The following is a 13,149-nucleotide window of genomic DNA, read 5'->3' as shown; positions in this document are numbered from 1 at the left end:
CTGTTGATGGACATTTGGGTAGCTTCCAGTCTGGGGCTATGAATATGCTTGTATGTGCATTTCTGTAATGGGTATACCTAGGAGTAAAACTGCTGTCTCATGAGATGTGCTTATGTTTTGCTTTAGTAGACACTGCCAGAAAGTTTTTGAACAAGGTTCTACCAACCTACAGTCCCATCAGCAGTATATATGGGAGTTCCACTTGCTCTACATCCTACTAAACAATGGATACTGCCTGTCTCTCATTTGAGCTATTCTGCTTGGTGTGTAGTGGTATCTCATTGTGTATTTAATTTGCATTTTTCTGGTCACTAATAAGACTTGCTACCTTTTTGTATGTTTATTGACCATTTAGATCTCATATTTTGTGGAGTGCCTGTCCACATTTTTGCCAGTTTCTATTAGGTTTTTGTCTTTTACTTATTGATTTGTAGACGTTCTCTACAAATTCTGGAAATGAGTTATTTGTCAGATATACATTATAAATACGATTTTCCATTCTGTGAGCTGCATTTTTTACTCTTTTAACGGTGTCTTTTTGATCAATGGAAGTTCTCTATTTTAACATAAAAATGTATCATTTTCTTCTTACGATTGGCAATTTGAGTCCTGTTTGAGAAATCTATACAGACTCCAGTGTCATGAAGATGCTGTATACTTTCTTTAAGAAGATTTATTGTTTTATTTTTCATGGTTAGATCTGTACTCCTTAAAAAAATTTTTTTTTTAGATGTTGCAGGTAGGAGTTTATAAATTTATTTATTTATTTTCGGCTGTGTTGGGTCTTCGTTTCTGTGTGAGGGCTTTCTCTAGTTGTGGCAAGCGGGGGCCACTCTTGATCACAGTGCACGGGCCTCTCGCTATCGCAGCCACTCTTGTCGCGGGGCACAGGCTCCAGACGCGCAGGCTCAGTAGTTGTGGCTCACGGGCCTAGTTGCTCCGCGGCACGTGGGATCCTCCCAGACCAGGGCACGAACCCGTGTCCCCTGCATTAGCAGGCAGACTCCCAACCACTGTGCCACCAGGGAAGCCCCTGTACACCTTTAAAAAAATTTTTTTTTTTATAATTTTAACCTTTTATTTTATATTGGAGTATAGTTAATTAATAATGTTATGTTAGCTTTAGGTGTATAGCAAAGTGATTCGGTTATACATATACACGTATGTATTCTTTTTCAATTATTTTTTCCATTTAGGTTGTTACATAGTATTGAGCAGAGTTCCCTGTGCTATACAGTAGGTCCTTGTTGGTTATCCCTTTTAAATACAGCAGTGTGCACATGTCATTCCCACACTCCCTATCCCTTCCCCCCACCTTTCCCTGCTGGTAGCCATAAGTTCGTTCTCTAAGTCTGTGAGTCTGTTTCTGTTTTGTAAGTAAGTTCATTTGCATCATTTCCTTTTAGATTCCGCATGTAAGCAAAATCATACGATGTTTCTCTTTCTCTGTCTGACTTCAGAGAGAGAAAATCTCTTCTCTCTTCTGTATGACAATCTCTAGGTCCATCCATGTTGCAGCAAATGGCATTATTAATAACGTACTCTTCTTGGAGGGGCTTCCCTGACACAGTGGTTAAGAATCTGCCTGCCAATGCAGGGGACACGGGTTCGAGCTCTGGACCGGGAAGATCCCACATGCTATGGAGCAACCAAGCCCGTGCGCCACAACAACTGAGCCTGCGCTCTGGAGCCCTCCAGCCACAACTACTGAAGCCCACACGCCTAGAGCCCGTGCTCCTCAACAAGAGAAGCCACCGCAGTGAGAAGCCCACGTACCACAACGAAGAGTAGACCCCGCTCGCCGCAACTAGAGAAAGCCCCCACGCAGCAACAAAGACCCAACAAAGCCAAAAATAAATAAATAAATGTATTTTTAAAAAATGACGTACTCTTTTTGGAATTGATATTTATACCTTATATGAGGTAGGGGGTTAAGGTACATTTCTTCCTCATTTGTGTATCCATTGATCGGTGCTATTTATTAGAAAGTTCATCTTTCCCCCTTTGACATTAGTCTGTTGAAAGTATATATGGTTTTCTGGACTTTTTATTCTGCTCCATTTGTCCCGTCATCTGTTCTTGTGTAAGCACAACACTGACAAAATTTTTTCAACCCTGAAACGTTAGGCATTCCTCGCCATGAAGTAAATGAATGATAGCTTACTTGCACAGAATCCTGAGCTTGTGAAATCATATCATGGAGGATGGTGAAGAGAGAATTCACCCAGCTTCTTTTATGTCATCCTGACACTCACAAACGTCACTGAGTCCCCAGCTTGAGACATGAAAGAAAAGTGATTAAACACGAGTCACGGCACATTGGAAAAAGCAATTAATATCTTGACACCTAAACATAGAAAGAGGTCTCTGACGAGATCTTGGAGAACGTTAGAGAGACCATCCCATGCTGGGTATAAGAATGCTTTTTAGTTTTATGATAAAATATTAATTCAGATCCACAAATCCAAAGTTTGCATACAGATGGACTGGACCTGGATTGAATTTTGCCTAAGTATTCTGAAAAAATGAATTAGGAAAACAATATAAGTAATCTTTTTTTTTGATATTGTCACTTTCAATTTTATTCATTGCTAAAAGGATGATAGTTGGAGTTCCAGGGAGGCCCCCCACACTGGCGTGAAATAGCAATGCTTTCTTCTCAATAGCTTCACTATCCCACTTTGGCACAGCTGCCAAGAACCATATGATGATAAGAATTACCCACCAAATGCTGCCAGCCATAGTAAAAAAAAATAGAGTACCATTAAAAGCATGGTACAGACTTTATTATGAGATCCTTGTGTCACTGTGGAAGACTTATACTGTGCAGGGCTAGATGCATTGCAGGCTACTCGGTCCTCAAGCAAAAACCCAATAAAGAAAATTAATACCATCATGTAGCAGACTGCATAAAATATAATAGGTCTTTCAGGATAATGGAATCTTGTGGCATCAATCAAAAAGGTTAAAAAAGTAAATAATGTGGCAGAGAGGCAAATGATTGAAATCAATCCTATGAAATACAGAGCAAATGAAAGTTCTTCTCTCCTAAAGTACATATTTGGACAAGGAGGTGAACAATCACACACGTGTGAAAAAGAATCGCCAAGATCAGGATCAATTTTCAACTCTCCGGGACACCAAAACCCATAGTCCCTCTGCACTGCCACTGGGGCTCCTTCAGTAGGATCTCCAGCTAAATTGACGTCCACAAGTCGAGGATACGGCTCATCGCAATCTGGGAACCTACTGCATTCCATATCTTCAGGCCAAGGAACGCCAAACATCTCCATGAGCTTTAAACACTCTCTGTAAGCCCGCTGACAGAGCCTAGGGCAGGGAAGCGTGACATGTCCGTATTCCATACAAATAGGAGCGCAGAGTGCATGAATGGCCAGAAATCCCAAGAACCATCCAAATTCACCATAGGGTGGAATGGCTTCATTGCTAAAGCTGCTGTCTGTTGGTCATAACGTTCAGAAGATTAAGCATGAAGGTAGCATTATAAGGCAAACCTTGGCACTTCCTGAAGGTAATAGGTTCACAAGAAAACAAACTGTGTCCACCTACATGCCCCACAAACATAGTCAAGGGCCACAGAGTGAAGACAATCCAACTCATAGCCATGCTTCCTCGACTGAATGAGATTCAGATGCTCAGCCTACTTACTATGTATTTTAGGTCTTTATACACTTGCAGGTCTCGGCTTGAAAGTACTTCTTCTATCTTTCTGTTAAGTTCTTCAAACAGAAATACTCTTTGCACCGTCAGAGGTTTGTTAGCTTGGTCTCACAAAAGGCATTTGTTTTGGGTTTCACAATATGGGAAAATGACACCATCTTGCCTCTTCTTTTCATTTTATGACATAGGGCACCACTTGGCCAACATATCAAGCTGATCAACCACATTCCCAAACAACAGATTCCATCTTAGGAGAAGAGCTATTTCTTCCTTTGACTGAAATATCTCACACCTCGGGGCCGGGCTCCTGGGCGTCTGCAGCGCCATCCGGGGGGGGGTGGCCGCGGGTCCCTCAGGTACATGGAGAGGACGAGGACCGCCGGCGAGAACGCACGCACCGATATAACGAATCTTGTAGAAGAAAATGTTTATCCTCCCTGAGAGGACAAATCAATTGTAATATGCCATTGTAAGTCATTTTAATCCGACATTAATTTAGAGTCCTCCCCCCAGGTATTAGCAAAAGTCAATACTTGGTTAATCTTGGATGCACCTTTTTAAAAAGCATACACCACTTCCTTCCTCTAGAATTCAGGCTTGGCCATAGCTGCCCTTGGCTTTCTCCAGGGTGAGCCTGAATTATTGAGATTTGGCTGTACCTGGAGTTGGTTTATGTCTTCACTACTCCTTGTAATGGAAAGAAGAGGGAGGAGGTACATATGACTTCACATAGAAGTGATAGTATGTTATGTGAAAAATATACCCGTATCCGAAATCAGGAAAACTTTGGAGCTCCTGGCTGGAACCAGCCTCCGCATTTCAACCCACATAAACACTGTCGCTTTGCTGTCTCAAAATTGACTTCAACTTGTAGCAGTTTTTGAAATTCCCGTAAGACTCGTTACATCCTGGACATAAAATTATTGTTAGGAATCAGTAGTGCGAGTGTGGCTAATTACAATACAGTTTCCTTTCCTTTGTCAAGGAAAGCACTTAATCAATTATTCCTAATAAGTTTCTGAGTAGTTATCCTGCTAATAGAAGAAGATGTGCATGGTATTTTCATGTTGGTTATGCACAGTCATGTTCTCCATTTTAATGAGTCTTATATACTTTCAGAAGTCCAATGAGGGAGCCTTTCCTAGCTCATTTTCTCTGGGACCAATGCTGTTTGATCTGGATGTCTCAGCCAGTCTAAATTAGCATTTTGTTGTTTTATTATTAAAGTTCAGTTTTCTCATTAGCAATGTATATGTGACCTATATACTTCTTTCTGATCCAATCTTTTTTCTACCCTTCGGTTTATTCATTTATTTATTTAGTCAACTGATATTTATTAAGCAACTGGAACGTGCCAAGGCAGTGGCTCACAGCTGAAGTATTGTCCCCAGAAGGGACAATGTCTTGTACATACTACATGCTTAATAAATATTTGTTGGGTGGATGTGTGAACAAATGAATTCATGAAAGTCTTAGACCTGATGTCTTGGAACTTCTAATGAATGTGCAGATAGCAATCGCTTGCAAGTACATAAAATAATTTCGAACAGCAATAGGCGTAATGAAGAAAGATTTTCAACTTAGGAGCAGAGGTACTGCTTGAGTTAGGGTAGCCAGGGAAGGCTCCCCTGAGGATATGGTGCATGGAGAACTGAGGATGAGCGCTTCTGACAGAGTGAACTTGCAGTGCAAAGGAAGGCCAGGGTAGCTTGAACTTAGTGAACTGGACAAGGAAACTTGGTGTGAGGAGAAATTGGTGACGTAGGCAGAGGCTAGGTTATGTAGGGACTTATCAGCCACAATAAGGATGTGTGGTTTTATTTTCAATATAATGGGAGGCTTCTGGAAGATTGCAAGCAAAGAGATGACATAATCCATCATCTGATTTATACTTTTAGGAGCTCGCTCTGGCTGCAATGTGGAGAATGGACCACAGGGAAGCAAGGCTGGAAACAAGGAGATTGGTCAGGAGATAGTTGCAGCGATTCCAGGGGGAGATGCTGGTGGCTGGGCCAGGGTGAGGCAGTGGATTTGGAAAGGACTGAGCCTGTGTTTGTAGGTGCAGCCAACCAGACTTGCTGATGAGAAGTGAGAGAATGACACAAGTTGATCAGAGATGACTTTTGGATTTTGGGCTTGAGGAACAGGGTAAGTGTTTGTACTGTTTAATTTATTGGAGAAGACTTTAGAAAGAACAGCTTGGGGATAGGGAATGGTATCTAAGGCTCTATTTGGGGCATGTTCCATTTGAGGTTTTTGTCATCTGGTCTCTAGAGGATGAAATTTGACATGTGAGATTCAGTGGTTTGGCTCCTGCCTACCTCTCCCATCACTTTCTATACTGAAGTATTTTCTATACTTTTCTATACTGAAGTATTTTATGCACTAGATACCCCACATAGCCTGCCTGCCTGTTCTCTGCCTGGACAATGCACCTTGAAAACTCTACTCAGTGTCATGTTCTGTAGGAAGTCTTCTGTATCAGTCAGTTTAGACCATCATATGCTGCGCTAACAAGCAATCCCCAAACCTCAGTTGCCTATAACAGCAAAGGTTTGTATATGTCCTGCGTTGCACGTTCATCATGAAGCAGGGCAGCTAGATTTCAGGTCTTCTTCATTACAGGACCCAGGCTGAATGAGCAGCCCCATATTTGGGATATACCCATCTCCTGACAGAGGGGAAGAGAGAGATGGCAGGAGTACATAATGGCTCTTAGGGTTTCTGCTCCAAAGTGACACACCATCCCTGCATTTACATTTCATTGCCAGGTCAAGTCACAGGCCCAGGCTGATTTTAATGGGGTGGAAAAATCGACTACTTGCTTGAGGAAAACCTAAGGAGGGAGGAGTCTGGTAGCAAAGGGCAGTGGTTGTTTTAAAAATAACAATAATAATGAACACAGTGCTAATTAGCATAGGAGCATGATAGATATGCAAATTCTCAGGCCCCATCCCAGATCTACTGCAAGAGAAAACCTCAGAGGTAGGGGGAAGGATGGAGGTCCAGTAATCTGTGATTTGACCAGTCCTCCAGGTGATTCTAATTCACGCTCAAGTGTGAGAATCACTGACCTCACCCACCTTCTCTGGTGGGTGAGGTCTGTCACCCACCAGAGAAGACTGTCTTCTTCTACCAACTAGGTCAAGAGCTATTCCCTAGGGTACCCACACTTCTATGACTGTTGTTGCTGCTTTATTTGGAAGTTCAAGCCTTTTCAATACCACTACTGACATAGGGTAGGCATGCAATAAATATCTGTAGAACTGTAAAACTAAACTCTCATGTGACCCATAGGAGCAATGTAGCATTTGCCATCCTAGCCCAGCTCCGGAGGTCCAGTCCATAATGCTCTTGAGACCTGTGTTTTATACAAGATCAAGGAGTATCTCAACTCCTAGAAGTCACTGTCTATGCACATCACTTATCTTAGTTCATTTGCCGAACTTGTCATTATGCAGACATAATTATTTATTTATTTATTATTATTTTTGTGTGTGTGTGGTACGCGGGCCTCTCACTGCTGTGGCCTCTCCTGCTGCGGAGCACAGGCTCAGCGGCCATGGCTCACGGGCCCAGCCGCTCCGCGGCATGTGGGATCCTCCCGGACCGGGGCATGTACCCGTGTCCCGTGTCCCCTGCATCGGCAGGCGGACTCTCAACCACTGCGCCACCAGGGAAGCCCTATTTTTAATACTAGAATGGAATCACCATAAATGCTGCATTTTCAGCACCCACAATAGTGCTAAGCCCAGAGGACTTCAATGAATATTCGTGAAAAGAATGAATAGGGTATTTCTTCATATTTGCATTAAAAGTGAAAAATCACACGAGTTGCTGCTTTTAAAAGAAAGGGTGCTTACTTTAGAAAGCATGTTATTAATGTGGGGGTTGGAATGCTCAGTGAACTTACAAATTCCCGAGGCTAAACTTCTGTAAATTAGCTGGAACATTCTCTACTTGTAATAAAAACTAGAGTAAGACAAATTTGAAAAAAATGATACATGTAGTAACTATAATGGTCCTTTACATAAAGACAGCATGACAAAATCTACAAAGCACTTTCACATTGTTGTTTACATAGTTTTCTCTGTATTTCAAAGCTAAGATTTTAGTTTCAGGAAGGTGTCTTGGGTTACGGTCTCCAGGAGTCAGACGATGGGACATAGATTTGTTTGCAGGGTTTACGGGGAAGCGCGCATAGGATCAGCAGGCGGGAGGAGGGAGGGCTAAGCAGGAGGAGGAGGTGGACCACAGGGCAGCTGCAGGCGAGAGCTGGGCCCAGCACAAGGGGATCTCTGGAGGTGCAGTCCCACCTTGAAGCAAGGGACGGGGCCTTTCTGCCTCTGCAGGGAATAATGTTCAGAGGTGTTGCCTCTGGGGCATGGTGTGGCTTTGGGAGAGAATGCTTTCTTCAGCTGAAAGCAATTCCCAGAGAGCCATCAGCCACCAACACTCTTGTGGCCAGGGGACTGTGCGTTTCCGGGCTGGAGCGAGGATCTGGGCAGCTCAGCATCCAGCACAGGAGACTGCGTCAGCTTCACCTGTGAATTTGTTAGAAACGCACCTCAAGCCTACTCTGGATCTTAACGAGCCCGCTCAGATTCTGCCAATGCATAGTCAAACTTGAAAACCACTAGGCTTGAGGGTTGGAAGAGGGCTTTGGTCCCTTCACAGGACCCGAGGATCCACTTGCTTCTTATTCTGTATGATGCCACTTGAAAACTGATGACTTGCCTTTCAAGGGACCCAAAAGAGTTCCCTTGAGCCCCCCTTGGAGTCAGTTTGTAATGGAAATTAAAATGTAGAAAAAGGAAGTGAATCGATTTTCCTGTGTTCAACAGTTTTCAGAGACAGAAAGCAAGGAAATCAAAAGAAGAGATATGAATGTGTCTATGTGTAGGAAATGGATTTCCTGAGGTGTAGATAAATAAATCAGCTGGGGAAGAAATACTGTATGTAGTGTGGATGACCTTCTGCCTCTAGGTGGCACTGTTGACACAAGACAGCTCTGTGGTCCAGGGTCGCAGTGGAGCGGGAAAGCGTTCTTTGCACGTAGTGTTTTTGCTAATTAGTTATTTATGACTCAGGGAGTATTCAAACTACATTTAGAGAAATTTGCAATATGTAGCACATACATTCTGTACACAATTATTTCATTAAAGTACCCAAGCTTTACTATACTAACGTTTCCTCTTTTTTTCCTTTCTAAATGCTAAGAAAAATTAATCTTCATAATTATCATTGCACATTATTGAGATATTTTAAAATAATAATAATAACGCCTTGTATTTGTGCATCACTTGAAAGTTTTAACAGCCACATTAAGTGAAGAAAGCTGAGTGCAGAAAGTGTGTCTAGTATATTACTATTTGCTTAAAAACTAAGGTGCTAAGAAGAATATATCATTGTATTGTTATCTATAGGCATAAGACATCTTTAGAAGGGTAACTAATAACAGTGATTACCCTTTGCAGAGGGATGGGATTTGGAGGATGGGAAATAGGTTGGGAGGAAGAGTTTTCACTATCTACCCTCCTGTACTTTTTGAAGTTCTAACCATGTGAATGTATTACTATTCAAAAAAAACTTTTTAAGAAAAATTTTGAGTGTTTCCCTGTATCCTCAGGAACGATGAGAAATGAGTACTGCCGTTCTCGTTTCACAAAGAGTCATGCACGTAGGAGAGATGGCACTTTAACTGTAAGCTTCTCATTTCTATGACAGTGCTCTTTCTACAAACCATTTTGCTTCAAATTTTACCTAAATCTGAAATTGCGGGGTGCAGTGTTGTATCTCGGAAGCCACTTGCACTGGCTTTACTCAGAAGTAAACCCAGGCTCACTGAGTCAACTTTTGCGTCGTTCACACTATTTTCATGGAACTAAAAGTCTGCTTCTTCAAAGAAAATCAAAGTAATATCTGTTTCATAAGCAAAGGACAATTTCCTTGAAATTATCTTTTGCTATCTGTGGAAGATTGCAGTAAACCATGAAATTTACTAGATTATGAAATACAGAGCTGCTCTTTTTGGTTTGAAGAGGTTTTGTAACTGGCCTCAAAGAAATATAGTCTCAAGGTCTAGGTTTCTCCTTAAGGATGGGTATAAAAAGGCAACCCTGCATAGACTTGCACTCTAGGGCATGGCTCTGTCAGCCTTTCTAGCAGGGGTGCTTATGGCATAGAGTCTGTCTTATCTTCCGGAAACTGGGTCTCTTCAGAATTGTTATCCATGTGCGTGCATGGTAAGTGTGGCAGGTACAGAGGGGAGGAGGGAGGAAAAAGGGAGGCAAGGAGGGAGCTTAGCTGACTATTTGACAGTGACCTTATTTAGGTCACTCTTGTCATCAGTGGAATTCAACTTGGTACCGGCCCAACCTTGAGAAAGTCACTGAAATTGTTTACACATCTGTAAAATGGGAATCATTCCTACTTAGGGTCACTGGAACAATTAAGATGGTAAGGTAACTGGCATAGTGCCTAGAGAAAAGCATGTTTAAAATAGATATTGTTGGGAATTCCCTGGCAGCCCAGTGGTGAAGACTCAATGCTTCCAATGAGGGGGGACGCAGGTTCGATCCCTGGTCGGGCAACAAGGATCCCACAAGCCGTGTGGCACGGCCAAAAAAAGAAAAAGGGTATTGTTTCAGGTGTGGAGTGACAGGGTTGGGGTTAGTTGCCTCTCCATCCCCCCATCTTTGAGATGGGGTCAATACCACTTACCTTGCAGGACTGCCTTTAGAGCCAACAATATAGTGAGCTCGGTAATGGTTACTGAGTAAAGTCCCCCTTTCCCTGGCCCTATCAGCAGCGGTCTCCTCATCAGGGCCACCAGTTCCAGCCCCTGTTTCCTCCAGCGACTCTTACTTAGTAAAGAATAGCCTGATCATGCAGCTCCCTGCTCAAAGACCAAAAATGGCAATCTATACCCAGGAAGTAGGAGCCCCTGTCCGGGTAGAGATGTGCTAAAGTCCCATAGCAGACCTGGGACCTGAGAGAGGCACTGGGGCCAGAGGCCTGGAGCTGGCGTCCTCGGAGAGGAGAGGAGGGTGGCTGCTGTGGAATGGATCAGGTTTTCCAGCATACACCCTGGAGCCTGAAGACAGAGCCCTGCAGAGCATCCATGAACGAGCACTGGGGAGGACATGACTAGGCCACAGTAATGTTGTGTTGGTAATTCTTGAAGCCGGTTGATGGATCTGTGGGGGTTTATTATACTCCTCCTTCCACTTTTGCATTGTTTGAAATTTTCCATAATAAAAAAGTTTAAAAAAAAGACCACGTTTCAAACTATACACACATTATACTGTATTGCATATATGGTGTATTCCCAAATTAAAAACTGAAAGGATAAAAAAAAGACATGATGAGGAGGACCAGGGGAGGTCAGAGGTTCAAGGTTCTGGGGAGGGGAAGATTTGAAGGGTCAAAATGAGAGATAATGATGATCGAGCGCTTGTTACATGGGAAACACCCAGCGTGCATTACCTCATGTAGCTCTCAAAACCACCGCCCAGTAGGCAGGTGCCCCTTGGGGCCCCATTTCACAGATGATGAAACTGAGGCCTGGAGAGGGAATGTGAGTGACCCAAGGTGGCACAGCTGGTGAGTGGCTGAGCTGGGATAGGAAGTCAGGTCTCTGCTCTGGCCACCCACTACTCCACCCTTACCCCCAGCTGAAGGGGGCGGTGCTGGCACCAGCACCAGGAAGCCCTGAGGGGATGCAATAGAATTGGGCATGGCAGACCCCAGGGAAGCCATGAGCAAGTGTCATTTAAAGAGACAGGAGGTGGGGGTTGGTGGAAAGCTCATTGTGATATGCAGGAGAGGAGGAAGCAGGAGCTGAAGAGCAAAATTGTAAATATTGTATTAATACAGTAAGTCCCCTACATAAGAACCTTCAAGTTTCAAACTTTCAAAGATGTGAATGTGCATTTGCGTGTCCAACCACGTAAGTTAGTTCACGTGTCTGGCGTACATTGTCACGTGCGTGCATCCTCTACAAGTGGTTGTGTTTTTGTGTACTTTACTGTACAGTAATGTATAGAGTACAGTAGTACCGCACCAGTAAAAAATACAAGTGTTAATTTCTTTGGTACTAGTGCAGAACTTCTTGGAATACGCAACCTTAGAATAAAATATTTCAGGACTTTCCTGGTGGCCCAGTGGTTAAGACTTCGCCTTCCAGTGCAGGGGGTGTGGGTTCGATCCCTGGTCCAGGAGCTAAGATCCCACATGCCTTGTGGCCAGAAAACCACAACAGAAGCAGTATTGTAACCAATTCAATAAAGACATTAAAAATTATATTTCAAGCCCATAAAATAATTTCACTCTGAAGAATTTTGAATAGGAATGTACATTAGATATTAGAGACATTGGGTTGATAGGTAAAAATCAGTTACCATCTTTTTAATCCAATTACTTCACTGTGACCACATTTGTTAAAACCAAGTTCAGTATTATGTGTGGTCTTTATGATTTCTTTGGATCCCTAGTATCTATGTTTATTTCAGCAGACATAATATACTTGTGTGAAAAGTATTATAAGTACCCATTACAGTGCAGTACTATAGAGCCAATTGTGTTAGTTGTGTACCTAGGCTAACTTTGTTGGACTTCACAAACAAATTGGACTTAAGAATGCACTCTCAGAATGGAACTTGTTCACATGCAGGGAAATTACTGTATAGTAAATGATGAGAAGGGGGTGGGTGATGGAGGAGGTGTCGTCAAGGGAGGCTTTCTTTAGGAAGCAGAAGATTATGGCCTGGTTACAGGTCAAGGGTCAGAAGCCCAAGCAGACAGAAAGGTTAGTGTTTTGCAGGAGAGGGACCCAGGCGCAGATGGAGGGCTTCACCTGGGGAAGAGAGAGTAGAGTGAAGACATGAACAGGTACAGAGTGCCCGCTGTGTCTCTCCTGCTCCTTATCTCATTTACTTACTGATCCCAGATTCAAGGGATCATGGTCTGCAGATGAGGAAATTCAAGATCAGGACAGGCTGACAGACCTGCCCAAATCTGCACAAACAGAAAGCGAGCAGGCGAGAACCGGACCTGTGTCGGTCGACTCTGAAGCCCGTGTGTGCTCTTCCTTCCTTCCCCCAGGCCCTGCAGCCCATCTCCTGCTGGGACGGGGGTGGATGGGAGGAAGAGCTGGAGGGGACAGGGAGGCCAGGGAGTTTATCACTTGCTGGGAAAGACAGAGAGGTGATGGACATGTAGGTTGCTTCCATGTCCTGGCTATTGTAAATAGTGCTGCAGTGAATATTGGGGTGCATGTGTCATTTTGAATTATGGTTTTCTCAGGGCATGTGCCCAGTAGTGGGATTGCTGGGTCATATGGTAGTTCTATTTGTAGTTTTTAAAGGAACCTCTATACTTTTCTCCATAGTGGCTATATCAATTTACCTTCCTACCAACAGTGCAAGAGGGTTCCCTTCTCTCCACACCCTCTTCAGCATTTACTGT

General features: G+C 43.3%; 1 protein-coding gene and 1 pseudogene across 1 annotated transcript in view; both read right to left on the bottom strand.

Annotated features, from left to right (window-relative positions):
• Window positions 1–2,240: 2,240 nt before the first annotated feature.
• MTHFS (methenyltetrahydrofolate synthetase) overlaps window positions 2,241–13,149 on the bottom strand; it is a 344,713-nt gene continuing 333,804 nt past the window's right edge. The window contains exon 7 of the transcript XR_010839852.1: window positions 2,241–2,275. The gene's annotated coding sequence lies outside the window, so the exon portion shown is untranslated. The remainder of the gene's footprint in view (window positions 2,276–13,149) is intronic.
• LOC131752905 (frizzled-3 pseudogene) lies at window positions 2,509–3,627 on the bottom strand (annotated as a pseudogene).

This window comes from Kogia breviceps, chromosome 3, assembly GCF_026419965.1.
Source record: "Kogia breviceps isolate mKogBre1 chromosome 3, mKogBre1 haplotype 1, whole genome shotgun sequence".
Taxonomy (NCBI): domain Eukaryota; kingdom Metazoa; phylum Chordata; class Mammalia; order Artiodactyla; family Physeteridae; genus Kogia; species Kogia breviceps.
Note: the sequence above shows the minus strand (reverse complement) of the source record. Positions and strands in the feature narration are given on the sequence as shown.